Here is a 25592-nt window from a genome sequence, read left to right on the forward strand (position 1 = left end):
AAAGCTAAGAAGGGATTCGTCTTCTGAGTCAACAGGAGAAAACCAGAAGAGGAAAGGAGTGATTCCCAACTGCGATCCGAATCTGGACGCATCTAAGGAAATGCAATTTTGAGAGAAGGAGGAGGAGGAGGGAAGGGACTGAGGAATAGGGCGGGGACACACAAAGTCCCACCTCCCCCGCCAACGGGCCAATGGGAACACTGAGGTGCTGTGAGTGACGGGCTGAAGTCCCCCGCCGAAGGGAAGCCCAGAATCCGGGCGCTGCGAGTTGGTGCGCCTTCTTCTTCTTCTTCCTTGTCGCTCGCTTTCTCCCGGGACGATCGCGGGGACTTTGCACATCTGGAGAAAGCGAAAGAGACGGGAAAGGAGGGAGAAGAGGGAAAGGGCCGCCGCTGGCTCCTTCTATCCTTGGAGGATGCGGATGGAGTGAAAAGCAAAGCAAAGCGAAGGGAAGGAAAAGTTGCCTCCTTTGAACTCCGGAGTTGCTTCCTGACGCTTTGACAGCTCTCTGGGGAGGTAAGACGGTCCTGATCAGGCCGGGTTCATTCCCTCGTTAGCTCAGTGCAGGGTTGAGCTCAATCCCGGGCACCGGAGAAGGCTCCAGACCTTGCCAAACGACAACTTTCTCTCTGGATCCCATACGTCCAAGTGCCTTCACTCCACCGTGCAGATGGTGCGGGAGCAGCCAGGGATTTCCCCGCTTTGGGCGAGGGCAGAGGAAGCGCTTGCGTGCCGAGCGAGGAGGCTTCTTGCCTTTCTTTTTTTGCTTTCTTTCTTTCTTTTTCTTCCTCCCTTTGGTCGGGGGAAGGGAGGTGTTCTCCGGCTGCTTCTCTCTCCTTCCTTCCCTCCCTCCCTCCCTCCCTCCTCAGAGTTGGACAGGGAAACAGGCATTGCTTTGGACAGGGCTGCATCCACACTGGAGTAAATGCAGTTTGAACCCACTCGGGCTGCCATGCCTCAGTGCTATGGAATCATATCAATTGTCCTTCCTGGAGGCATCAAGGCTAAGACCATGCCAGTCTACAACTGCAAGGAGCCCATAGCATTCAGCCAGGGCAGTTCAAGTGGAATCAAAACTGCATTAATTCTATAGTGGAGGTGTATACCCAGAAGCAAAGTGCTCACCTGAACATCATGAGAGCTGTTCAGCAGTGGAACTCTCTGCCCCCAAGTGTGGTGGAGGTTCCTTCTTTGGAGGCTTTTAAGCAGAGGCTGGATGGGCATCTGTCAGGGGTGCTTTGAATGCGATTTCCTGCTTCTTGGCAGGGGGTTGGACTGGATGGCCCATGAGATCTCTTCCAGCTCTATGACTCTATGATTCTAAGGCGGCTGGGACTCTTTGCTCCCTTGCTGGGAGATGCCATCTGATTTCCTGGAAAGTAGGAAGAGTTGAGGAACCTGGGTTGCTGTGAGTTTCCAAATGATATGCATGGGGGAGAAAAGTGACTCTAGATCTTTGGAAATACAAGTTGATGTGGCATATAAAGTCAATATTTTAGACCAATTATAAGTTTGGGTTGCTTTGAGTTTCCAGGGCTGTGTGGCCATGTTCCCGAAGCATTCTTCCCTGATGTTTCGTCCACATTTATGTTAGGCATCCTCAGAAGCTGTCAGGTCTGTTGGAAACTAGGCAATTGAGGTTTATATACCTGTGGAATGCTCAGTGTGGGAGAAAGAACTCTTGTCTGATAGAGTCTGATGTTGCAATTAATCACCTTGATTAGCTTTGAATGGCCTTGCAGCTTCAAAGTCTGGCTGATGCCTGCCTGGGGGAATCCTTTGTTGGGAGGTGTTAGCTGGACCTGATTGTTGCCTGTCTGGAATTCCTATGTTTTTTGAGTAGCGTTCTTTATTTACTGATTTTAGGGTTTTTTTTTTAAATACTGGTAGCCAGATTTTGTTCATTTTCATGGTTTTCTTGTTTTTGTTGAAATTGTCCACATGCTTGTGGATTTCAATGGCTTCTTTGGGTAGTGGAGCATGTGGACAATTTCAACAGAATTGAGGAAACCATGAAAATGAACAAAATCTGGCTACCAGCAGGCATGGGCAAACTTTAGTCCTCCAGGTATTTTAGACTTCAACTCCCACAATTCCTAACAGTGGGTAGGATGGCTGAGATTTCTGGGAGCTGAAGTCCAAAACACCTGGAGGAGTGAGGTTTGACCATGCCTGGGCTACTAGTATTAAAAAATTCTAAAATCAGGACAGTAAATAAAGAGCAACACTCAGAAAACAAGGGAATTCCAGACAAGAAATAATCAGGGTCAGCTAACACCTACTAATAAAAGATTCCCCCAGGCAGGAATCAGCCAGGCCTTGAAGCTGCAAGGCTGTTCAATGCTAATCAAGGTGATTAATTGCAGCATTCACACTTGCCTCAAGCAGACAAGAATTTTTTCCTCCCACCCTGGACCTTCCACAGATATATAAACCTCATTTGCTTAGTTTCCAACAGACCTCACAACCTGCCACAGATGTGGGTGAAATGTCAGGAGAGAATGCTTCTGGAACATAGCCATACAGCCCGGCAAACTCACAGCAACCCATATCAGTTATACTTCCAAGAGGCATCAAGGCTAAAGACCATGCCAGTCTACAATTGCAAGGATCCCATAGCATTCAGTTGGGGCAGTTCAAGTGCAGACAAAACTGCATTAATTCCAGGGGCAAGGTGGCTAGGGCCCTCTGCTCCCTTGATGGGAGATGCCATCTGCTTTCCTAGGAAGAGTTGAGGATCCTCTTTTAGGCTGGATTTGCACTGTCCAATATCCCAGGACCCAATCCCAATTTATCTGCTTTGAACTGGATTATATGAGTCTACACTGCCAGATAATCTGGGATATGCAGATTCTGAAATATAGGATAGTGTATATCCAGCCTTAGAAAGTTGTCTTGGATGCCTCTCTTGACAGATGAAGTGAGAGGAAAGACAGGGCTCTAGGATCAGGGGCATGCCTTGATGGATGGCTGCTAAGGGGAAAATCTGCACACTGTCCGGTTAATGCAGTTCGACACTGCTCGAACTGCTATGGCTCAACACTACAAAACCTGTAGCATTGAGTCATGGCAACTACAGTGGTGCCAAACTGCAAAAGTGTAGATGCACAAGTTAGAAAATCGAAGACAGACCTTTTCAGTTGCATAGATCTGAATGAAAAAAAAAAAAACCAAACCTGCAGTTGTTCCTTCCCCATGATTCCTTTTGGTTAGAGTATTTTGTACTCTTTCCTTCAGCAAGGGCACCTTGTTGTTGGTATTATGCTTTCAAGTCATGTTCTGACTTATGGCAGTGTTTTTTCTTGGCAGAATGTGTTTCAGATGGGGTTTGCCTTTGCTTTCCTCTGTGGCTGAGAGAGTGTTACCCAGTGGGTTTCCATGGCCAATTGGAGATTTGAACCCTGGTCTCTTGGGGTGCAGCTACACTGTCAAATTAATGTGCTTTGATTCCACTTAAACTACTATTGCTCGATGCTATGAAGTTATGGGATTTGTAGTCTGGTGAGGTACCTGCACTCTTTGACAAAGAAGTCTAAAGACCTTGCAAAACGCCAACTCCCACGATTCCACAACACAGAGCCATATCAAAGTAAGATCAAACTGCATTCGTTTGACAGTGTAGATGCACCCCAACACTCAAGCAACTGCACCATGCTGCGTCTCCCAAAGTGGCTCAGCAATGATTGCTTTGACAGTCCCCTGGCTCAGCTCCAGAGTAACATGCTGTGGCAGATTCCTCCAGCGGGCATGCAAACCCAATGCTGCAGCAGGAAGCAACCTGTTTACATCTGGTAGACCGCTGCTTTCTGTTGGACTTTCAATTGCAGTAAAACAAATGCCTTCCCCACCTCCCAAATTACACATTAACTCATGTTGGTTTGCTTGGAAGTAATTGAGCATAAATCTGAGTTGGCTTTTTGGTGCGTCAATTGATATACAAGTCCCGGATTTGGGCGAGAGACCAAAGCAGTTATATTATTCCCTCCGTGTTGTTTACTATTACACAACTGCTACTATTACGCTCTCGAATTCTTGGCTGTGATTACAGGTTTGATTTGCAAGGCATTTGAACAATGTCACTCTTACTATGTTTAGATTTTGATAAATGCCTTTTAAGCTTCAGGGACTGTAGTCTCACTCAACAGTAGTCCTTCCGCAGTATGAAAGTAACTAGACAAGTCCTTACAACTGGAATGGTTTGGTCAAAATGGTGTTTTTTCTTTTATTTCTCAAAAAAAAGCTCCCCGTTTTAAGTGAATTTTATTCATGGGTTGCTACAGACTTGTAACCTCAAAAAGTTTACTCAACTTGCAGTGCCTCTTGGAGCAATTTGATGGGTTTTGAATTTGATGGGCTCAGAATAAATTAATTATAGCTGCCCAATACTATAAATGAGTTCTGTTTGGGAGAAGCGAGGAACCCTATGTACTCTTTTGGAAATACATTTAGTTGTATTCAGTGTGATCCCCTTTCAAGTAAACTTGCATAGGATTGTAAAGTTGTGTTTATGTGTTTTCAAGCTGAATTTGACATGTGGCGACTGTATCCTAGGGTTTTCTTGGGAAAGTTTATTGATGTTGCCTTCTAAGACCGAGAGAGCTTGACTTTCCCAAGGTCACTGAAAGGGTTTTCATGGGTGACGGATTTCCGTAGTCCTAAAATGCATCTATGCTGTTGAATTAATGCAGTTAGACACCACTTTAATTGCTGTGGTGTAATGTTATGGAATCTTGTGAGTTGTGTTTTAATGAGGCATCAACACCTTTTGTCAGAGAAGGTCAAAACTCGTGCAACTCAAATGATTCCATAGCATTGAGACATGGCAGTTCAAGTGGTGTCAAACTGTATCAGTTCGACAGTGTAGATGCACCTCTAGTCACACACTCAAATCATTACACTACCTTGATTCTGACTATACAGTTAGACGTGTGTTTTGGAATTGCTGGAAGAAATATAAGGCTGTAAAAACCAGTCACAATTTCATGCCCACAGTGCTGAGAATAATCCCGTTAAACAAGACAAAGTTACTTCTAAGTTATTAAACAAGCTTTTGGACTATAAACCCATGATGAGTGCAACTTTGCTTTATGCATTTCTGGGTGATCTATGATTTTGTAGCACTGACTGAACTGGATCAAATATTATAGTCTGTGCCACTATACTCTGTGCTTTGAACAAGATATGATATCAAATAATATTGTGGTGATTTCTGCCGTTTAACTCTTACGAAGTTGCTCAGCTTGATGGAAACTAATCATGATACTTCCAAAGTGCCTGAATGTATGTTGCTAGAGTCTGGATGGAAATAAGCAATGATGGAATTAGCCCATGATGTAGATTAACAGATGTCTTCTGTCTTTATTTTGCACTTCAAAATGTATTTGTTTTGCAAGAACTCTGCAGCTGTTAGTATTTTCATTTTTTCCTTTTTGCTTTTATTTAGATTAATTTTCTATTAGTATCTTTTAAGCGATCTAAGAAGATGTGTCAAAATGTATTGGAAAGACAATAGCTTAATATCAAGGTATATACAATAGAGTTTCGCTTATCCAACATTCTGAATTATCCAATGCAGTCTGCCCTTTAGTAGTCAGTGTCTTTTTATTCGATGTTTTCAATATATCACAATGTTTTGGTGCTAAATTCGTAAATACAGTAATTACTACATAGCGTTACCATGTATTGAATTGCCTTTTCTGACAATTTGTTGTAAAACATGATGTTTTGGTACTTAATTTGTAAAATTATAACGTTTAATAGGCTTTTCCTTAACCCCTCCTTATTATCCAACTTTTTCGCTTATCCAACGTTCTGCAGGTCAGTTTATGTTGGATAAGCAAGACTCTACTGTACTTTGAATGCACAAAGTCTGAGATACGATCTCAGGTAGTACTGTATTTTAAAAAAGTATGCTTGATCACAGGACCAAAGAACCTGTTACCTTTCAGATATTGGATTGCAGTTCCTATCATCCCTTGTAGCTAGCCATTCTGGATGGGGCTGATATGTGTTTATGTGTTTACATAAATAAATAGACATACAAAGTGTTTATATTTTACCCTTCAGCCAAAAAAATATCTCCTAGAGTGGCTTACAAATAGTGAACAAAGCTGTTCACTTCCTTTAGTTTTACAGTCTAGATAAGATAGGATAGGTAAGGAAAATAAAATGGCAATAGGAGAACAGAAACACAAAAATATCAAAAAAATCCCTCACACCAGAAGCGACTTGCAAATTGATATTGTCAATTTGCTTCTGACACGATTTAAAAAATACCCTCCAAAGAGAGTTTCTGTTTTCTTAGGATACAAAGAGTATTTTGCTCTTTGGAATGTCATTTGAATGGAAATTTCATTATGAAAGTAGTTATGTGTTTATAATGTAACAGATTCTTAATTAAAACATAACAATATATACCAGAACACAATAGGTACGATTAAATTAATAGGCTTAGTATTGTGACCTAAATATCATAAAGGTGTCAGATCTTGTCTCATCTTGGAAGCTAAGCTGAATCAGCTCTGGTTCGTACCTGGATGAGACACTATTAATAAATACCAGGTGCTGTAGGCTATATTTCAGAGAAAGGAATAGATAAAATCTACTTTGAGTATTCATGGGGTCATCACAAGACAGTAAGCATTCTTACTTTTTTCTCATATGACAGCCTTTATGTAATCATAGTTCTTACAAAGAATTCTTAACACCTCTTATGTAATTTATAATGGATCCATTTAAGATTGGAGGGTGTAAGCTGTTTAACTGTTAGTTTTAAAATACGTAAAAATGTATCTAATTTTTTTTTAAAAAAATCCACAGTAAAATAATTGATGCATATAAATTTGGCCACTTCAACCTTTCCAGCATGCAATTTTCATTTCAGAACTTGGAAAATATTTTTAATACTGTTTCCAAAATACCCAAACCAATATGAAAGCTGGGGGATTCTGTGAGTTGTAGTTAAAACAATAACATTTCAAAGCTCTGGTTCAGATTTTGCCATGGTAGAGAGCACATTTAGCTCCTGGTTTTACTGCTACAAGCTGAAAAGCTGAAAAAATAGAGCCAGGCATTGGCTAATTTAGCCAAAAAAAAAAGTCTCAGAAGGCAGAAAATCGCAGTGAAGACTCTGACTTTTTGAAACTCTGCTACTAAAACAAAAGGATATTAACCTTGAGGGCAAAATGCAAACTTTATCTCTTCTCCCAGAGTTGGGGGAGGGATTCTCTTTCTCTAAAAACCAGGAGAGTCTTTGAGGCATATTAGTCATGATGGCAGGTTTTGCGCTTTTAATTCCAGATTTGTTACAATTGCGTAGAAGCTTGGAGGCTATTATTATTAAACTTTATTTATACCCCTCCACCATCTCCCAGAAAGACTCAGGACGGCTCGCAAAAGCACTCAAAGGTGCAACACCCAAAATACAAAAAATGCAGAAATGATAGCATAAAACAATAACAACCAATAACAACAGGTTGGAGAGAGGACCTGTTGTAACATCCATAAAGGTGCACTGCTTTTGCTCTTTACTCCACCCCAGCCCAAGCAGGACAAGGGAAAACTGAGCCAGAAGCTCACATCAATATGAACTGCAGAGTTTGATCTCCTCTTCCCTTGAAGTCAAAATTGGTCACTTAATCTGAATGTCTACAATTGCATTTGAGCAGGCAGCTATTCTTCTTTCCAGTGAGTTCTTTAGTGCTTTATCATATTTAGTCCTTGCTCTTTAAAGCTCTTTTCTCTCTGTGTGTTTTCACGTGTGACTTCAAGTTGCTGGTCGACTTATGACAATCACATGCATTTCATAGGGTTTTCTTAGGCAAGGAATATCCAGAGGGGATTTTGCCTGTTCCTTCATTTGAAATGTAGGCTGCAGTACTTGATGTTTGTTGGCAGACTACTTTAGGGATGTCCTAAATTAACCTGTTTTTTTTTTAATCCAGTGGCTACAGTGGTTATACTGTCAGTGTTTTATGTGATTCAAGACTCAACACAATCTGAATGTATGTACATATTTTGTTATTTACTAGTTACACTTATATGTCCTGCCATGGGCTAAAGACAATTAAACATGAATTTCCTTCTCCTTAGTTCAACTCTGCAAGTTAGGTCAGGCTGAGAAGCACGTGTCCACTGGTAGCTCCAATGTTAATGGGATGGGGAGTCCACTCCAGGTTTAAGCTAACTTTAAAGGAGCTGTTCAATGTGTCAAATCTATTTAGAAACAGGTTTCAGCATCTTGGAGAGCTCTTATGAACCCTGTCCTAGAGTGGATTTGTCATTTCACTGACACAGAAGCTATGGGCCACCAGGCCTAATGAGTTTCATAACTTACTGTGGACCTGAATGTGGATCATCCAGATCCCAGTCCAACTCTCTTAACTGCTACACCATAAAGCAGGGATCCTCAAACTTTTAAAGCAGAGGGCCGGTCCACGATCCTTCAGACTGTGGAGGGGCCGAATTATCATTTGAAAAAGAAAAAAACATGTTCCTATGCACACAGCACATGTCTTATTTGTAGTGCAAAACAACAACAATGAAAGAACAATACAATATTTAAAAATGAAAACAATTGTAACCAACATAAACCTATCAGGATTTCAATGGGAAGTGTAGACCTGCTTCTGGCCAATGAGATAGTTAAGTTAATTAGGATTGTTGTTGTGTCATTTCAGACTTTGGGTGAGCCTAAGTCTAAAATTGGAGCCTCCGGTGGCTCAGAGTGTTAAAGCACTGAGCTGCTGAACTTGCGGGCCGAAAAGTCCCAGGTTCAAACCCGGGGAGCAGAGTGAGCGCCCGCTGTTAGCTCCAGCTTCTGCCAACCTAGCAGTTCAGAAACATGCAAATGTGAGTAGAACAATAGGTACCGCTGTGGCGGGAAAATAATGGCATTCCATGCAGTCATGACAGCCACATGACCTTGGAGGTGTCTATGGACAACTCCGGCACTTCGGCTTAGAAATGGAGATGAGCACCAACCCGAGAGTTGGACACAACTGGACTTAACGTCAGGGGAAACCTTTACCTTTATCTTTTAAGTCTAAAATTATTTATTTATTCATTTACTACATTTATTTATTACATTTATATCCCGCCCTTCTCACCCCGAAGGGGACTCAGAGCAGCTGTATGTACATACAATATATTATATTGTTAGCATATCACATTAGCATTATATATTACTATATTGAACTATATCACTATACTGTAATATTATATGTAATATATAACATATAATTAATATTATTATATGGCATTATTATTAGTATTATATTGTATAACATTATTATCAATATTATATGTATATACAATATATTATATTATTTAAAATGATATAAAAATATTATATTATAAAACTGAGGGCGGGGGCCAGGTAAATGACCTTGGAGGGCCGCATCCGGCCCCCGGGCATTAGTTTGGGGACCCCTGCCATAAAGGCTCTCTTGTATTTTTCCACATCTTGCCACCATTTGTTTGTTATACATATTAGAGGCTCATTTTCTTAGCTTGTTCTTTTTAGAAAAAGCTAAACTTAAGTACAATTTTTAGCTGAGTGTATCTAGTCTAATCAACAAATAATTAATTCCTATTGCATTCTAGTCTTAAACACTCACTCAAAGAATAAGATAGGGCATTCTGCTCTGTTGTCCCCATTAGCTCTCTGAATGTGTCGTAAAGTGTTTTAAAAAGCGACATATCAGCACTAAATATTGCAAAAGCACCAGATCCTGTGTGATTTTGGAAGCTAAGCCGAATCGGGTATTGGTAGTCCTTGGATGGGAGACCACCAATACTTACTTACTTAGGTGATACCTCATTTTCCGAGTATGATGGCCTTCCAAGTGTAGTGTCCTTTCAGTGGATACGTAGATGACTGTGGAGCCCTGTTCTTGATCCGCATGTTCTTCCACGGTGAGGGCATCTGTTTCCAGGTGGAAGACGATCCCGGTCAGGGCACGTTTCTCCCTTTTGCCCTCCATTCATGCCTCTTCAAATTCCACAGCACTGTTGGTCACAGCTGAACTCCAGATAGAGTTCTCAAGGGCCAAGGCTTCTCGGTGTCTATTCCCCAGTTTTCAAGGTTAGCTTTAAGCCCATCTTTAAATCTCTTTTCCTGACCACCAACATTCTGTTTTCTGTTCTTGAATTGGGAGTATAGTAACTGCTTTGGGAGACGGTGATCGGGCATTCAGATAATGTGGCCAGTTCAGCGGAGTTGATGGCGTAGGAGCATCACTTCAATGTTGGTGGTCTTTGCTTCTTCCAGCACACTGGCATTTGTCCGCCTGTCTTCCCAAGAGATTTGCAGGATTTTTCAGAGGCAACACTGATGGAATCATTCCAGGAGTTGAGTATGACGTCTGTAGACAGTTCACATTTTGCAGGTGTATAACAGGGTTGGGAGGACAATAGCTTTATAGTCAAGGACCTTAGATGGGAGACCACCAATAAATGTCAAGTGTTGTAGGTTATATTTCAGAGGAAAGAACTGGCAAAACTACTTCTGAGTGTCCCTTGCTAAGAAAATCCTGCGAAATTCATAGAGTCATCATAAGTGGATAAGCAATTTGGAGGCACATTGCACTGTCTAGTCTTGTTTGTTTTTTAGATATTCACCAGGAACGGAAGATCTCAAAATGTCTCATAGCTTCCCAAAGCCAAGAAATGGCCAGAATATAGAAAAATTCCTTGGGTTGATTGTAGCTCCCAGAATCCCTCACTCGGAATGACTAGCGGGACTGTGCTTGCATAGCTGTAGTCCCCACAAGTTACTTTTCCAAATGCAGGCCAAGCTGCAAGGTCAGCCAAAGAGTAAGAGAGAAAAATGGACTTTGCCAGGAAAAGTTTTTGTTGTTTTTGTGTCCTCACCCTGAGGGCAAGCAGGTCAAAGAAAGAGAGCGGAAGCAGGAAAGCCCTGCCAGTACTGTATTTTAAGGTCTTGGCTGGAAGGAAATAAAAGTTGTAGAATAAGGGAGGCACTTCATTGTTCCTTGGCAGTTATGATAAACATGAGTTTTGAGGGTGCAACCTTGTTGTTGCATCAACTGGGAAAAGCTGAACTTCTTGGCGGTCTCTTGGCTGGTCCAGTCACATGCTGTAATGGGCCGGGAAGGACCTTCCGCCTCCTTGGCGACTGACCATGCCTCCAAGAATAGTCCGGCCCTTGCTTCGAGAGTATGCCTGATGTCTGAGCTGAACAATAAATTAGGAGCACATTTCCACCACATTTCAGCATTGGGCTCTCTCAAGGCACCACTGAAGGTAGTGAAAAATTCTTCTGAGTTTTAACTGGAGAGTTGTAAATCCCTGAAACTATAAAAAGATTCCAAATGCTTGGAAGGAAAAAGAAAAGAGCAACACTCCTTTAAGTGCATCAAGCTCCATGCATCAAGTGTTATTGAATTGACATGGTGTTGGTTTTATGTGTTCCGATGTGTCAGTTGTGATCATTTGCCACATAGATCTTGCTGACCTGATATTTCCTTGTCGGTTCTTTGACCTATAAAATACTGTCTTTCTAGAAAATGTGGTTTTTGTGTTCCTTATGGATGGAATGCTTGGTCTGCGGAGTGATAATAACCATAAAACAGCCTTTGCTGTTAGAATCTCATGAGTTCTATTTGAATAGAATGGGCTCAGGATAGGTATATTTTGGAGTGTGGAGTATTGGTTTGAGTGTTGGACTATGACTCTAGAGACAAGAATATGAATCTACACGCAGCCATAAAAACAGTCTGCATAACCCTGAACAAATTGTGTACTTTCCACCCTAGAAAACTCTGTGATAGGTTCACCTTAGGGTCGCTATGAGTCCGAAACCACATGAAGGCACACAACAATATGTTCTCTTCATTGCTCAGTGTGGAAATTTTGATAAAAGTAGTCCTAAAAATTAATTTCCCGATTATATACCATACTAGTGGCCACAGTGCAAGAGTAGAATGTTTACTTGACAAGTGTATGATCCTCAGATTGGTTTCAGGTAAAAAGTTCTTAGGTAGCAGAGATCTCTACTTGAGTGCCTAGAAAAAGGGCAGTGTATTCTGCTCTCATTTATCAGCCAAGTCAGTAAGGGCCTCCAAAGGGCTGCTCCCCAAAGCAAACAGTCACGAGAGTAAAGACAAAGATTCACCCAGAGGAAAAGTGTTCTTACCATACATCAAGGAAATCACTGACTGCTTAGGGAAGCTGATGAAGAAACACAACCTACAGACCATCTACAGACTCACTAAGAAAATCCAACAGATGCTGCATTCAGCAAAGGACAAGAGGGGCCCTCTCACTCTGCAGGAGTCTACTGTATTCCATGCAGATCTGGACAAATCTACATAGGGACCACCACACGCAAACCATGCCCAAACACGAACACGAATCAAGGACCACTGCAGACTAATTCAACCAGAGAAGTCAGCCATAGCAGAACACTTGATGAACCAAACTGAACACAGAATATTATTTGAAAACACAGAAGTGCTGGACCACTGTAACAATCATCATGTCAGACTACACAGAGAAGCTACTGAAATACTTTGAATGTCATTTTCCTGCTTCTTGGCAGGGGGTTGGACTGGATGGCCCATGAGATCTTTTCCAACTCTATCATTCTATGATTCTATGAAATCCACAGGCATGTGGACAATTTCAACAGAAAGGAAGAAACCATGCAAATGAACAAAATCTGGCTACCAGTATTAAAAAAAACTCTAAAATCAGGATAGTAAATAAAGAACAACAGAAAACAGAGGAATTCCAGACATGAAACAATCAGGGCCAGCGAACACCTCCCAACAAAGGATTTACCCAGGCAAGAAGAAGTCAGGCTTTGAAGCTGCAAGGCCATTCAGTGCTAATCAAGGTGGCCAGTTGCAACATTCCCACTTGCCTCAAGCAGACAAGAGTTCTTTCTCCCACCCTGGACCTTCCACAGATATGTAAACCCCACTTGCCTAGTTTCCAATACACCTCACAACTTCTGAGGATGCTTGCCGTAGATGTGGGCAAAACGTCAGGAGAGAATGTTTCTGGAACATGGCCATACAGCCCGGAAAACTCACAGCAACCCAGAGTCTCTGTTAAAAGAAAAAGTGGCATTCAAATAAACTTAACAACAGTAATATGGTGGGAAGGGTAAACAAACAAGATCTTATTTGTTTGCTCGAGAAGCTACTGCAAGGAGCTTGCTTTGTACTTTCCTGCTGTAAAAATAATGTAATTAGGAATGGTTGCCTGAGTTTGCTTTTTGATTCTCCCACCTTGCATATTTTCTTTGTTGGTCATTTCTCTTAGACTAAAGCCTGAGTGCAAGGACGGTCTTATATTCATTTTTGTAGTGTGCTGTAGGACTTCCTTTTTCTCCCCAACAGCTGAATACAATAATGTGTCACAAATCAATAATAAGACCTGGAACAATATAAAGTACTGAGTTAGATGTTGATCGCGTTGTTGGGTTTTTTTTTTTTTTGGCATACAGTATCATGTTCAATGATATTAAATCAATCATTCGTATATCAACTTAATAGTATGTTCCATAGCCTAAAGGCACCAGATGCTGTCTGATCTTGGAAACTAACCAGGGTCAGCCCTAATCAGTAAATGAATGGGAGATTGCTGACAAATAACAGGTTCTGCCAGGTATGTTTCAGAGGAAGAAACCAATGTAATGATTTCTGAGTATTCCTTGCCTAGGAAAACCGTATAAAATTAACATACACTGTATGTTCTATGTACTTCTTAGCAAGAAGAGTACATTGTCAAATTACTGTACTGATCTCAGTGGAATAACCCCCTCTTTAAAACAAATAGATGCTTTCATTGTTGGATGAGCAGTATATAATTTAGCCAGAGCATAAACACACACTTTATACCATTAAAATGTGCCAACCAGACAGTTTGAAGATTTTGACTCTCAAGGGATTTGAGAATGTTCTACTAATCTATGCTGCATTGAGACACATAATTTTTCGCCATTGTACACTTTAGCTCTGCTGAAACTAGAGTTTAGAAATATATATTTTTTTACTATAACTCCCAGTACCTCCAAATAAAATGGCCGAGGAGTCGTCATCCTAAAAATAACTTTTCCTGACTCTGGTACAGACAGTAAAATTTGAAGAACACTAGGATTAATTTCATTTATTTTGCCTTGTTACAGTTGTGCTAGTCCTCACTATTATATTGGAGTTAGTCCTGAATTGTTTTTGTTCCTTTAGAGCAGGGGTGTCAAACTCATTTTCATCGAGAAATTATGCTGTTTAGCCAGTATTGCACCACCTGACATCCACCAGGAAGTAGCAGCCAGTAAAGAAAGGACCAAGGCATTGACATCTCCAGTCCATCCCCTGTTCAGATAGCAACCAGCATGCCAACATCTTAAATCAAGAAATAGTTTTCTATGATCTGCAGAGATACTAACAGGAACACCTTAGCAAGTGAGAGTCCAGAAGTCCAGAAACTCCCTCCTGGACACACAGCAGACTGGGAGACTTGGAAGGTGCGGAACAGACTGTGCTCTGGCACCACGAGATGCAGAGCCAATCTTAAGAAATGGCTTCAAAGTGGAGTCCACGACATGTGAGTGTGGAGAAGAGCAAACCAAAGACCACCTACTACAATATAGTCTGAGCCCTGCCTCATGCACAATGGAGGACTTTCTCACAGTGACACCAGAGGCACTTGACGTGGCCAGCTTCTGGTCAAAGGAAATTTAGCATAATGTCAAGTTTTTAAACTTTGTTTATGGTTTTTATGCATTATAACTGTATTATCAAGTCACATCTGACACAATAAATAAATCAAGGGCCACATCAACCTTATGGTGGTGTTGAAAGGGTAGTTGAATCCATGGATGGAGAATCTGTGGATACAAGGGGCCAACTATATTTTTTTACATATTGGTTGATGCTACCTAGTTTGGGTCCCCAGATGTTATCGAACAACAACTCCCATCACTTTTTATTATCCACCATGCAAACTGGGTAAAATGGGAATTGCAACCCCACAGTACTTGTGGCTCTGATATTGGGGAAAGGTTAAAGGACATTTTAAAGTCAGGCATCATACCCACAAGCCTTTTATCTAAATTCAGCAAGGCTAAAGCACAAAATGAGCTCAGGCTTGCCAGGGACATAAAAAACAACAAAAAAGGTTTTTTTGCTTACGTTGGTAGAAAAAGGAAGAAAAAGGAGGCGATAGGGCCACTGCAAGGAGAAGATGGGGTGATGGTGACAGGGGATAGGGAAAAGGCAGAACTGCTTAATGCCTTCTTTGCCTCGGTCTTCTCACAAAAAGAAAGCCATCTTCAACCTCAGCAACATGGAATGGACGAAGGATTGGGGGAAATCCAACCCCAAATAGGCAAACAAGTTGTCCAGGAACACCTGGCCGCTCTAAACGAATTCAAGTCGCCAGGGCCAAATCAGCTACATCCAAGAGTATTGAAGGAACTAGCGGAAGTTATTTCAGAACCACTGGCAATCATCTTCGAGAGTTCTTGGAGAACAGGAGAAGTCCCAGCAGATTGGAGGAGGGCGAATGTGGTCCCTATCTTCAAGAAGGGAAAAAAGAACGACCCAAACAATTACCGTCCGGTCAGCCTCACATCAATACCAGGCAAGATTCTGGAAAAGATCATTAAGGAAGTGGTCTGCAAACACTTAGAAACAAATGTGGTCATTGCTAATAGTCAACACGGATTTACCAATAACAAGTCATGCCAGACTAATCTGATCTCTTTTTTCGATAGAGTTACGAGTTGGGTCGATACAGGGAATGCCGTGGATATAGCGTACCTGGATTTCAGTAAGGCCTTCGACAAAGTCCCCCACGACCTTCTGGCAAACAAACTAGTAAAATGTGGGCTAGACAAAACTACGGTTAGGTGGATCTGTAATTGGCTAAGCGAACGAACCCAAAGGGTGCTCACCAATGCGTCGTCTTCATCATGGAAAGAAGTGACAAGTGGAGTGCCGCAGGGTTCCGTCCTGGGCCCGGTTCTGTTCAACATCTTTATTAACGACTTAGACGAAGGGTTAGAAGGCACGATCATCAAGTTTGCAGATGACCTCAAACTCAGAGGGATAGCTAACACTCCAGAAGACAGGAGCAGAATTCAAAACGATCTTGACAGACTAGAGAGATGGGCCGAAACTAACAAAATGAAGTTCAACAGGGACAAATGCAAGATACTTCACTTCGGCAGTAAAAATGGAAATCAAAGATACAGAACGGGGGATGCCTGGCTTGACAGCAGTGTGTGCGAAAAAGACCTTGGAGTCCTCGTGGACAACAAGTTAAACATGAGCCTGCAATGTGATGCGGCAGCTAAAAAAGCCGATGGGATTTTGGCCTGCATCAATAGGGGAATAGCGTCTAGATCCAGGGAAGTCATGCTCCCCCTCTATTCTGCCTTGGTCAGACCACACCTGGAATACTGTGTCCAATTTTGGGCACCGCAGATGAAGGGAGATGTTGACAAGCTGGAAAGCGTCCAGAGGAGGGCGACTAAAATGATTAAGGGTCTGGAGAACAAGCCCTATGAGGAGAGGCTTAAAGAGCTGGACATGTTTAGCCTGCAGAAGAGAAGGCTGAGAGGAGACATGATAGCCATGTACAAATATGTGAAGGGAAGTCATAGGCAGGAGGGAGCAAGCTTATTTTCTGCTGCCCTGCAGACTAGGACACGGAACAATGGCTTCAAATTACAGGAAAGGAGATTCCACCTGAATATCAGGAAGAACTTCCTCACTGTGAGGGCTGTTCGGCAGTGGAACTCTCTCCCCCAGACTGTGGTGGAGGCTCCTTCTTTAGAAGCTTTTAAGCAGAGGCTGGATGGCCATCTGTCGGGGGTGCTTTGAATGCGATTTCCTGCTTCTTAGCGGGGGGTTGGACTAGATGGCCCATGAGGTCTCTTCCAACTCTACTATTCTATGATTCTATGATTCTATGATTATCCTGATGAAACTGAACAAACTGTGTCCGTCCAGATGTTACTATATCCCAATAGCTCTAGTCATGATATCTTATGATGAGAAATGCAGGAGTTGTAGTCCATCATCTGGAGGGTCACATAAAATACATAGTTGGATTCGGCCCACAGGTCTTGAGTTTGATACATGTGGTTTAGCTGTACAGTGGCAGGGGATCGCCTTCTTGTGACTAGAGTATTCTATCATTTCCTATTCTGACTGCAGTTGATGTCCTCTGCCTAGCAAGTCCTTGGGGGTAATGAAACTAACAAAATTCAGTGGCAAGGAGTTTCTCTGTAGAATTAATGTAGTTTGACACCATTTTAACTGCCATGGCTAAATGCTATGGGAGTTACAGTTTTACAAGGTCTTTAGCCTTTCTGCTAAAGAGTGCTGGTGCCTCGCCAAACTACAAATCCCAGGACTCCATAGCATTGCACCAGGGTATCAAAGTACAATAATTCTGCAGTGTAGATGCCCCTTGGATAAGGGAATGTGGGTGGCCTTAGATTTGGACTGCTAATGCTGCCAATCTCAGACTGGGAACAACCACCACTTATTTTGCCTCTCTATCATGCCTTCCTATGTTGGTATAGTGGATCTCTTTTAGCTCCATGTCATGCTGCTTTAAGTGCAATTAGCTCTGTTATAGCTTCACTGGACTGAAAAACACAGCTCTGAAAGCACTTTGGGGATTATCTTTGGATCAGTTTCTAATTCTCTTTCCGTTCAAAATATTGCAATTTTCTCCTAGGGAGCGTCAAGTTTTACAATCAAAACATTGTAGCTGAAAGCCATGTCCATCTTGCTCATTCATCCCCGGTTTCATTATTTGGGAGTCTTGAACCATGTGGCATGAGCAAAATGAAAACAAACAAAACTGGGGGGGGGAGCCACACAACAAAAAAGATAAACTCTTCCATGCGTTATTAAAGCCAGCAGTACTTTGGTACATTGTGTGAACTGTTCCCTCTCCATAGTTATGTATTTTACATGCCCTGTGCCTAGAAGGTCTTCCTACTGATAAAAGTTTTTTCCAACAGGAAGCGTTTAACTAGAGCTTACGCAGATGGCTCATGCCAGTTCCTCAGTTTTTGCATGGTTTAGTGATAAGAATTTGAGGTTAAATTAGACATGTTCAAGACTTTGAAAGAGACCTCTTTAGATTGCAAGAGAATTGTTTATCAGAAGGTCATGATCTACAGCTAGCTAGTTTTCTTCAAACCTCCTCCTGCTCATACAATAACATGTCTACAAGCCTGTCAGTCAATGATGTTATATTGAATTCATTGCCAATAGTGTGTATTTGAAGAGGGTTCGTATTGCAAATGCATTTTCCACAGAAAGAATGGCGTTTTGGGACTGGGTAGCCGTTTTGGGACTGGGTTGAGGAGAACAACAGGTATATTATTTCCCAGAACTGGAGAGGTACAATGAAGAATAGAATTTGGGTACTTTGGATGGATTCCCCAGTGGTGCAGCAGATTAAATCACTGAGCTGCTGAACTTGCTGACCAAAAGGTTGGTGGTTTGAATCTAGGGTGCAAAGTGAGCTCCCACTATTAGCCCCAGCTTCTGCCAACCTAGTCATTCAAAAACATGCAAATGTGAGTAGATCAATAGGTACCGCTTCTGCAGGAAGGTAACGGCACTCCATGCCGGAGGTGTCTACGCTAGGAGGTGTCTACGGAAAATGCCGGCTCTTCGGCTTAGAAATGGAGATGAGTCGGACACGACTAGACTTAATGTCAGGGGAAATCCTTTACTTTTACTTTACCTTATTATTGGATAATGCCATCAAGAATAGACCAGCTCTTCGGCTCTAATATCAAAAGAGATTTCCTCACCAACATATCAATAATGGATCAGGGACTCAAATGGTTTTCATTTTGCCATATTTATTGAAAAGTTGTCAGTTGATATACACTAGGACCATCACAGTTTGCATTTTCCAAAGAATATCACTAAAGCAAGTGCAAAGAGATTTTTGTTCATAGCATGGAGAGCAAAAAAAGGGGAAATTCATGTGATAGAATTGCAAGATAGAAGTCATGAGTTGGCTGGGAAATGTTTTGTGTACAAAAATCATAACTGTGGTTGGGGAAAATGGATTGCCTAAAAGCATACAGAAGGAAGGACAGTGGTCCAACCTACAAGTGAGCTACTATGTGTGCAAACACACAAGCATGGTTCTACATGTGAAAAAGAAAGTTTTGTGGAACAAGGGGAAATGATCTGTAAAAAAATGTTGGTGTGTGCCTTCAATCACTTCCAGCTTATGATTTTTTTATTGTGTCAGAAGTGACTTGAGAACAGGCTTCAAGTTGCTTCTGGTTTGAGACAATTGGCTGTCTACAGAGATGTTGTCCAGGGGACGCCTGGATGTGTTGCCATCCTGCTGGGAGGCTTCTCTCATGTCTCCGCAAGCTAGAGCTGACAGAAGGGAGCTCACCCCATCTTGCGGATTCGAACTAGTAACCTTCAGGTCAGCAGTTCAGCTGGCACAAGTTAAACCATTGCACCACCGCGGCTTCTCAGCTTAGGATCATTTTACCACAGGGTTTTGCCTTCCTCTCAGGCTGAGAGTATGACTTGCTCAAGGTTTCGTAATGGGTTTTCATAGCTGAACAGGAATTTAGACCCTGGTCTCAAGAGTCATAATCCAATGCACCCCACTATATTATACTGTCTCTCCATGCCAACTCTTAATTTACTTCCAGTGTTGATTGAGCAATAACCAATGCATCATTTCAGCAAAAATGTTGGGGCTTTACTATACTTTGGAACCAAAGCTCTTAAGTATAGTGAGCAATGGAAGCTGAAGGTGACTGCAGCTTTATAACTGAGTTGTCCTCTAGCAAAGTAATGCAGGCCTGAGAGATCTTGTGGCTTAAATGGAAGTTTGGACTGTGTTTTCCACCAGGAGATTATTTAAACGCTGCAGAGTCCTTGGAAAACAAGGAAGACCACAGAATGATATGTATGGGAAACATGAGAGAGAGATCAAATAGGAGCAAGGATAGATCACATAAGACAACCAGAACCTTACTTGACAGCTGACTGATTTGTGGTTGTACAACATTTTGAGAAGTCCCAGAGTGGTCTAGAGAAAGTCACAGTGAAATTGGCAGATGTTGCAGCGACAGCAAATTCAGCAGTTTACCAGGGGTAGGTGGTAGGCAATCAAAGTCAAAATGCCTCTCTGCTGGAGCCACGCTTAAAGAGGGGGATGTGGTGAGTACAAATAATTTTACTTGGAGGAATTGCTAAAAAAATATGAGGCAGTAATAATACAATTCTTTATTGATTACTCACTTTTGACCATATCAAAACATGTAAAACATGATGAAATCCTTAATCCACTGGCTCAGTATACTTCCAACTGATTGGTGTGTTTCAGAAATTTACCTGGAAAGAACATGTTGTTTTCTGAAGTTATCCTACTGTCTGTGAACATTATGGTTGGATGTGTATAGTAAATCTTGAAAGAAAGTGTATCTGGTACTTTTCAGTTTACAAATCCTGAAATAAAAAAATGAAGCTTAAATTAAATTATTCCAAGAAATTTGTTTGTAAGCACTATCTAGGATCAAGGTTATATATTGCTGAGGCTGTATGTTGAACAGTTAAGAAAAGGAGCCATAGTTTACCAATGGCAAATTCTATTTAATTCAGTGATTAAATTCCAGGAAAAATGCCTATGGCCTCATCCCATTCCAAAACAGTTCCAGAATTAACTCTGTGGGGAAAAAAAGAGAGAAAGACTGGGCTTTATTTTTCATTAAAGTTGACTGCATTAATATTATCAGTTTAACCCCTTCTTCTTAGTGCCAGAATTAAAATTTGATTATGAAGCAATACTCTTCACATTGGGGTATATATTTAATGGGACATATTTCTGAGGTTTAACCTGATTCATGCAACAAATGCTGTAAACTGGTTTTCAACCAGTTTGTAAACCTCTTTCTCATCTGTTAATATACTTTGCATATTTTCATAACCACACAGTATTCCTAAAGAGCATCTAGCCTCTTGTGCATTCAGCTCTGGGAAAAATTTAAATGATTTGTTTTTCTATTAGGGAGTTTCCCCAGTGAAACTTTATTTAGTCAATCTTAGAAGGTTTTATTATCTCTGGAAACTAATTGCCTCAAAGGTTATGAGACAATGGCTCAGATAATGCCTTTTTATCCGAGAAAGAGAAAGGCAGTAAAACATATCTTCCTGCTGTTCCACTGTTCATGATGCGGTGGATCTCCTAATCCCTTGCTGCACTTCTGCATGTAAGGTATCAAGATCTGAGTGATGAACTTTTTAGTTTACGTGTCTGTTGTCACGTTCTGGGCCTGATCAAATGAAGGAATTTGTAAAATGTGGATATAGCATTCACTGAATTTGGGAAGAGAGTGAACCTGATCAGCCAAAGCCAGGAAACCTGTTCTCTTTTTAATTGTAAACTATACCTCAGTTGGTTTTGAGAAAGTAAAGAAGGATGTGTATAAAATGAGCTATGTTCCCTTTCTGAATTCTTGCTTCCAAGCACTGCCAAGTACACAAAGTGAGGCAGCGATCCTTGGTGTGTCTCTGTTGTTGGAGAGTGAAGGAATCAATGGCCGTTTCTACACCCCCCTTCCTATCTACAGAAGACAGATTGCTGTGTACTCTATGGTCTGTCTGGTGCCTCCGAACCTTGCTTGTTGTCCCCATAACTTGATGCTGCCTTGTTGCCAGTGTTTCCAAGAATTGGCTTTTTTTAGTTTGAATTGGCCCCAGGACTTTGTTTATATCTTTGGCAGCAAAAAAAAAACTTGACCCAACCTGGATAGAATAATATATCCAGTTCAATTTAGGAATTCATGACTACAGTCAATCCACAGATTTTGCATCCATGGATTGTCCCATCCATGGCTTTAAAATACACCCCCAATACAAATTCTAATAAGCAAACCTTGGTTTTGCAATTTTATATAAGGCACAACATTTTACTATGCCATTGTATCTAATGCAGTGGTTCTCAACCCGTGGGTCTCCAGGTGTTTTGGCCTACAACTCCCAGAAATCCCAGCCAGTTTACCAGCTGTTAGGATTCCCGGGAGTTGAAGACCAAAACATCTAGTGACCCATGGGTTGAGAACCACTGATCTAATGGGACGTGAGCATCCATAAATTTTGGTGTCCACAGGAGGTCCTGGAATCTAATCCCAATGGATGCCAAGGACCCACTTTATTTTTGTGACAAGTTTTGTCATATACCAAGCTTGGTGTCACATCTGGCCAAATGGGTACCTACCTGTATTAGAACCATAAGAATTCCCAAGGACCACCTACTTCAGCCCTTGTGAGTGCAGGACATCACAGCTAAGACATTCCTCAGAAGTGGCTGTGCAATCTCTGCTCAACACGTTTCAACCTCTAAGGCAGTGGTTCTCAACCTGTGGGTCCCCATGTGTTTTGGCCTACAACTCCCAGAAATCCCAGCCAGTTCACCAGCTGTTAGGATTTCTGGGAGTTGAAAGCCAAAATATCTGGAGACCCACAAGTTGAGAACCACTGCTCTAAGGCAGGCTTTTCCACTGTCACACAGTTCTTCCTAACTTCTACCCAGAGTAGCCTTTCCTTTCTCAGCCCCTTCTGAAGATGTTAGAAATAGATTCAGCAGTCTTTTGTATTCAAAGGCTGTAGTTGATGACTGAGATACAAATCTCCTGCCTTTTAACTGAGAAAGACAGCTGTTGGAATGGGGAACTTCTGCTCAGAAATCCCTGAGATATCCTCCTTTGGTTTGGTCAAAACAAGTTTGGAACATCCTTTAATTAAGTGGCCTTTATCTGTTCTATCAAATTGGAAGCGAAGTGTGTGTTGCAAAACCTTTGGCACTGTTGCAGCCAGAAAAAGTGAAAGCCTCAATGCTTTTCACAGTGCAATTATGTATATTTTGTGGTTTCCTGTAATTTAAAAGAACATGCAGTAATGAATTAGGTATAAAAAGAAGCAAAATGAGTCTTGTGGAAGTGGGGGTGGGAAGCAGAGATCTAGTGCTGGCTCTCCTCCAGTTCCCATAGCCTTTGGTTAAGATTTGTGGAAATGACCTGTTACGCACAGCCAGCGTCTAAGTAACTCTCCGGCGTCACAGTCCCCCTCTCCTTGGGAGTTTGATTATACTAGGAGACTTAAAACCTATTTTGACTCCCTGGAAACAAAATTTCTTTGGCTTTACACTGTACAGTCTTCATAATTTAATTATTCTTTGGATATCTTCCAGCAATGTTTTATAATACTGTCCCCATTTGAACACAAGTAACTTTCATTTCATTTCCAGTATTTATATTTCGCCCTTCTCACCCCAAATGGGACTCACAGAACATACATATACGGCAAACATTCAATGCCGTTTATACACAGACAAGACAGGCAATTGTACATAAAAGGAGGTATATATATAGCAGGGCCATAGCCAGAAAAAAATTTCGGGGGGGGGGGGGGGGTTGAAAATTTCGGGGGGGGGGGGTTTAACCCCTAGCACACACCCCTCCCCGCTACAAACCTGTCAATATCTGTTTGAGATAGTGCCTGGAGGGGCTCTTAATGTTTTGTGTCTCATAGACTTAGCATGGGGATTTGGTTAACCAGTTAAAATTCATGAGTAAACCAGGTTTTTTTTATAACCTGAAAAATTTCGGGGGGGGGGTGAACCCCTAAAACCGCCCCCTCGCTACAGGCCTGATATATAGGGTATTACCATCTTCAGCATCTCGGAGGTTTGTGCTTGGCTTGCTAATTAATTCAATGATTTTCCTCTAGTTGGACTAACAATTGGATTAAGTCTTATAATGCTAAACACAGGCCTTAGGTCTAGTTATTATTCTTATTTTTCTCAAGCATGCTGACAAAAGTATGGATGTAACCATTAACCATTCAAACAAATATAACTTCAGTAGTTGATTCCAATTCCACATTAGAAACCCACATATACCTCAATGATAAACACTGAGAATTGTCATTTAGATCAGTGGTTACCTTCCAGATATTCTGTTATCTTCCAGATATATCTGTTACCTTCCAGGTATTCTGGACCTCAGCACGCAGAATCTCTGATCATTGGCCAAGCTGTTTGGGTTTTTGAGAGTCCAGAACCTTTGAGAATCACTGGTGTAGTCTACTAAACAATTTTGTAATGAAGAGGTTTGGTTTTTTTTAGGGGAAAACGCACATCTTTTAAAAATGCTTCAAATGACTGTTTCCCCTCCAAAATAAAGAGCAGTTTTAATAAGAGAAAAATAGCAAGACTTGGAGTTCTCTCACTCACTCTTTCCTATTTACACATACCTTCTTTGTCAGTAGATTTCTACAGTGGGGGCAAAATAAGTTCAAAATAAAAAATAATTTGCACTCAGTTAAGTTAGCAGGAGCCTCTGGTGGCACAGCAGATTAAACCGCAGAGCTGCTGAACTTGTTGACCGAAAAGTTGGCGGTTTGAATCCAGGGAGTGGGGTGAGCTCCCCCTGTTAGCCCCAGCTTCTGCCAACCTAGCAGTTAGAAAACATGCAAAATGTGAGTAGATCAATAGGTACTGCTTGGGTGGGAAGGTAACGCCGCTCCATGCAGTCATGTTGGCCACATGACCTTGGAGATGTCTACGGACAACGCTGGCTCTTCGGCTTAGAAATTGAGATGAGCACCAACCCCCAGAGTTGGACATGACTGGCCTTAATGTCAGGGGAAAACCTTTATTTTTACCTTAACATAAGGCAAAGATCCAGTAATCTCTCTTGAACAGTAAGATCAGTCTTTGCCTGTAGTGTCATAATTTAGGAAAGCAATCTACCTAAGTTCCATACCTATTTGCTGCCCTTTCAGGACATTCACCACCAGCAGTCTTAAGCAGCTGCCTTGTTGTCTAATGGTAGGGACAACTTGGTTGAATAATACTATGAAACTGCTTTTGAGAGCCAGCAGGGTTTGTTCAAAAGTGTTGTTAATCTTGTTTTGGAAGGCTGGTGAAGCAGAAAAGGTCTTGAGTTCTGGTACATTGTCTGCTGAGACGGAAGGTTATGAATGCCATAGAAACAGAGTTACGATAAGGAGATCAGGAATAGAGAACATCATTTTTCATGCCACAAAAAAGCAAGATGATAGAATGCAAAACTGATGGACAACAAAGCAGGAAAGTAACCGGGAAGAAAAGGAGATAATACAAGAAACACATGGTGACATTTCGGGAAATGTGCAGAAAGCAGAGAATGAAGGCCTCTAATTTAACAAATCTTGTGTCCAATTTCCAGTAGGAATGAGAAGATCCAAACAGTGTTGTTGTTAGTGGCCTTCCTTCCTTCCTTCCTTCCTTCCTTCCTTCCTTCCTTCCTTCCTTCCTTCCTTCCTTCCTTCCTTCCTTTTTCTCACTTAGTAAGATTGGAGGAATAGGAACAAGTAGCCAGGACAGCATAGAAGGAAGAAAACTGTGGCAGATTTTGCCTTGTAATTAAGTTTGGAACCAGTTTAACTGACATATCTCGATACTATGAAATCCTGGGATTTGGAGATTGGTGAGGCACCACTGCACACTTTGGCAGAAAAGGCTCAAGACCTTGTAAAATTACAACACCCCAGATTCCATAGCATTGAGCT

The 25592-nt window shown here is 41.6% G+C and overlaps 1 protein-coding gene across 2 annotated transcripts in view; it reads left to right on the forward strand.

Moving 5' to 3' along the window:
• Nucleotides 1-226: 226 nt before the first annotated feature.
• tgfbr3 (transforming growth factor beta receptor 3) overlaps nucleotides 227-25592 on the forward strand; it is a 203305-nt gene continuing 177939 nt past the window's right edge. Inside the window, exon 1 of one of the 2 annotated variants that reach the window (XM_016993177.2) lies at nucleotides 227-516. The gene's annotated coding sequence lies outside the window, so the exon portion shown is untranslated. The remainder of the gene's footprint in view (nucleotides 517-25592) is intronic. The other variant, XM_008109257.3, reaches the window with a different exon arrangement.

This window comes from Anolis carolinensis, chromosome 4 (assembly GCF_035594765.1).
Source record: "Anolis carolinensis isolate JA03-04 chromosome 4, rAnoCar3.1.pri, whole genome shotgun sequence".
Lineage (NCBI taxonomy): Eukaryota > Metazoa > Chordata > Lepidosauria > Squamata > Dactyloidae > Anolis > Anolis carolinensis.